This window comes from Lupinus angustifolius, chromosome LG14 (genome assembly GCF_001865875.1).
Source record: "Lupinus angustifolius cultivar Tanjil chromosome LG14, LupAngTanjil_v1.0, whole genome shotgun sequence".
Classification (NCBI taxonomy): domain Eukaryota; kingdom Viridiplantae; phylum Streptophyta; class Magnoliopsida; order Fabales; family Fabaceae; genus Lupinus; species Lupinus angustifolius.
In genome coordinates, this window is record NC_032022.1 from 10,098,126 (window position 1) to 10,102,688 (window position 4,563).

Below are 4,563 nucleotides of genomic sequence, written 5' to 3' on the forward strand. Positions count from 1 at the left end.
GGGTTAAAGAGTAGTATGTTTTGTGAAGAAGATATTTGCTTCTGACCATATGGTTTTGATGGAGATACCAACATCACAAAAAAGAATGAAGAATACTTATGAAGACAATAGAAATTCAAGCTTCAAGATATTCAAGACTTTTAGTTTAAGTCTAAAATAGTTACTTCTATCATATACTATTTTTAAAAGAAATTTGAAACACTTCAAAATACTTAAAACAATTTTAAAAAATAGTGTGTAACGGGTTACTTCATCTAAGTAACAGATTACGAGTGTGAGAAAAGAGTTATCCAACTTAAAACTGATCAGAGTAATCCATTATTGGCTTTGAGTAAGAGATTACCATTGTTATTAAAGTTGAGTAACCGATTACTCAACTTGATATAATCGATTACTCTAATTCGAAAATAAATGATCAGTGGATAGAACAATTTGATCGATTACTCAATGTTGTAATCGATTACTGAGAGTTGTTGCATCAGATTTTCAAATTCAAAGTGAATGAGTTTCAACCTAAAAGACATGTTTTCATTCCAATCAATTCCTACCATTTCAAAGAGACATTTTGGCTGATTGGAGAGCCTATATAAAGGCATTGGAACTCACAATCACAATACACAACATATACATAACTCTTATACAAATTTCAAAAGCTCTTACACAAATTTCAAAAGCTCTTACACAAATTTCAAAAGCTCTTACACATATTCTAAAATTACTTTCTGCACTTTTTGCAACAAGTTCTTAAACTTTCAAAGTTGATTTTTCTGAAGTTGCTTAAAGTGAAAGTGTTTCAAGTTTACAAACTTATAAAGAGCATTATTACTAAGTATACAAAAGAGTTGACTGGATTGCAAGTTACATCACTTTCATAATTGTAAAGGCAATTCTGCCATTGTTGAACATTCTTCATTATTATTGCAGAATACTTTCTTTCACGGAGTGTGATAAGAAATGGGATTAGAATCACTTGGAAATGGTTTTCCAAAGGTGAATAATGATTAAAGAGTGTATAAGGTACATAGAGATCTCGGAGTGAGATATTGTAATTGCAACTCATAATCTTTAGTGGAAAAATCTTTTGTGCTGCAAGAGTACTAGACGTAGCCTTCGGTGGACAAGAAGGTGAACCAATATAAAAATCATTGTGTATTCTCTTCTCCCTTATCTCCTTGATTTTACTTATTAATTTTCTGCATATATTTTCCGCTGCACTTTAACTCTCGATTTTGCAGAAAAAGTGGCCATTATTTTAAGTCAACTAATTCACTTACCCCTCTTAGTTGCAATCTCAGTCTTACAATTGATATCAGAGCTATTTTTTGAGTAAGTTATTCTCAAATTTGATCCTATATCAAAGATGGTCTCAAGATCATTCATAGGAGAAGGTTCCAACATCAACCGCCCTCCAAGCTTTGTTGGAGAGTGCTATGATTTCTGGAAAATCTCATAGAATCTCAAGACTTGGATATATGGAATGCAATTGAGAAGGACCATATGAACCATTCACCGTTGTGAACAATGTAAGGGAAATAAAGCGCAAATCTTCATGGAATGATGAAGATAAGAAGAAGGTGCAGTATGATCTCCAGGCAAAGAACATCCTCACTTCAGCACTTGGCATTGATGAGTTCTTTAGAGTATCAAACTGCAAATCTGCGAAAGAAATGTGGGATACTCTAGAGACTACACATGAAGGAACAAAGGACGTAAAAAGATCTAGACTCAACACACTTTCTCAAGAATACGAAATGTTTCGTATGAAACCAGGAGAGAAGATTCTGGATCTTCAAAAGAGATTTACTCATATCACAAATCACCTTCTTGCTCTTGGTAAGGTCCTATCAAATAGTGACTTGAACTTGAAAGTTCTAAGATCACTCACCAGAACATGGCAACCCAAGGTAACGACCATTTTTTAAAAGAAAAGTTTATCGAAAATGTCTTTGGCTACGTTGTTTGGAAAATTGCAGGAACACGAACTAGAACTCAGCCAACTTGACCAACATGAAGAAGATGAATCTGATAAGGAAGAGATGGAAGACATGAGTCTTTTTGTGAATAAATTCAGCAAGTTCCTCAAGAGGAACAAAGATGCTAGAATTGGACAAACAAGGAAATTCACCAAGAGCAATGACGCCTCCACTTCCAATCAAAATTTCACATGATTTGAATGTGGCAAAGCTAGTAACATGAAAATGGATTGTCCTAATTTAAAGAAGAACTATTTCAAATGGAAGAATGAAACAAAGAATGGACGAAGAACCTACATTGCTTGGGAAGACAATGACATTAGTTCCGCCTCTGAACCTGAAAATGAGGAACAAGCACATCTCTCTTTAATGGCATCTAATCATTATGATGATGAAGAGGTAAATGACACTCAACTATATTTTTCTGAATTACAAACTACTTTCAATGACTTGCATGATGAATATGTCAAACTTACTAAAATATTTCTAAAACAAATATCTGAGTTAGATGCATTTAGAAACAAATCATCATCATCTTCATGTCAAAATTGTATTACTCTTGAAAATAAAGTTTCAACTTTGAGTCTTGAACTTAATAAAATGAACAAGAGTAGTAAAAGTTTGGAAAAGATCATAAGTGATCAAAGACACTCGACAGACCGAAGAGGTCTTGGCTATTCAAAAAGTCATGGTTCTAAGAAACAAAATGTCCCAACTAAGATAAACTTTAAAAAAAAGATATCAATGTTTTTAAAAATAGTAAAAATAAATCTAAGATACATGATCATCAACCCACATGTACATATTGCAAGAATCTTGGACACACACCAAGTACGTGTAAAATTAGAAAATATGGTGTACCCCTAGGTCATTTTAAATGGATTGAGAAAGGTACTAACTATGTAGGACCCAAAGAATATTAGGTACATAATAAAACTTAAATTGTTTTGTAGGAAAATTTGAGAGTCGCCTACAACTTATGGTACTTGGACAGTGGCTGCTCAAAACACATGATGGGTGATAGAAAGAAGTTCTTTGTCCTCACTCCAAGGAACAAATAATATGTCACTTATGGCGATAACAACAAGGGAAAAATTCTTGGAGTTGGTAGAATCGACAAACCACCCTCAACAACTATAGAAGGTGTACTATATGTTGAAGGACTCAAGCACAACCTTTTGAGCATAAGTCAATTATGTGACAAAGGCTTCTATGTGGCATTCTATCCAGATAAGTGCATCATTGAAAGTAAGAATTCTCAAAGCTCTAAACTTGTTGGTAAAAGGATAAACAATATATGTATTATTGACACAGATTCATCTTTACCAAAAATATGTTTAGTTGCAAATGATAATCATGAAGCATGGTTGTGGCATAGGAGAATTTCTCATATACATATGGACCATTTGAATAAACTTATTAAGAAAGACTTAGTTGTTGGTTTACCTAAAATGAAATTTGTTAAAGACAAACTATGTAGTGCTTGTCAAATGGGTAAACAAACAAAAACTTCTTTTAAACCTAAGCATATAGTTTCTTCCGATAGACCATTGCAGTTACTACATATGGACTTGTTTGGCCCCTCAAGAACAAAAAGTTATGATGGTAACTACTATTGTTATAGTAGATGATTTTTCGAGATACACTTGGACACTCTTCTTAGTTCATAAGAATGATGCATTCAAAGTCTTTAGCGTTTATGCTAAAAGATTCCAAAATGAAAAATCACTAAAAATCGCTACTATAAGAAGTGATCATGGGGAGAATTTCAAAACTCTTTTTTTGAAGAATTCTATGATGATCTTGGCATTAGTCACATTTTTTCTGCTCCTAGAACACCACAACAAAATGGTGTTGTAGAAAGAAAGAATCGGTCCTTAGAAGAACTGGCTCATACAATGTCGAATGAAACTAACCTCCCAAAATATTTCTGGGCAGATGCAGTAAGTACTGCTTGTTATGTTTTAAACCGAGTTCTTATAAGACCAATTCTTAAGAAAACCCCTTATGAACTCTTCAAAGGTAGAAAACCAAACATTTCTCATTTGCATGTATTTAGTTGTAAATGCTTTGTTTTGAATAATGGTAAGGATAACTTAGGCAAATTTGATGCAAAGGCTGATGAAGGCATCTTCCTAAGCTACTCTCTTACGAGTGAAGCTTATAGAGTTTTTAATAAAAGAACTTAATCTTGAGATAAAGGATGAGTTAACTCATGAAGATGAATTATGGTGAAGTTCTTCTTCAAATGAAATTTCTATTATTGAACCTACAACTGATACTGAGCAATTGAAAATGAATAATAACCTATCATCTCAAGAGGAGCATATTCATACAGATTTACCAAAAGAATGGAGAACTCATCGAGATCATCCTAATGACAATATTATTACTGAATTAAATATGGGTATCACTACCCGACGAATACTTGATAAAGCATGTCTAAACATGGCCGTCGTCTATCAAATAGAGCCTTCCAAGATTGATGAAGCAATCGAGGATGAACACTGGATTCTTGCTATGCAAGAAGAATTAAACCAGATTGAGAGAAACGAAGTTTGGGAACTTGTTCCTAGACCGAAAAATAGGC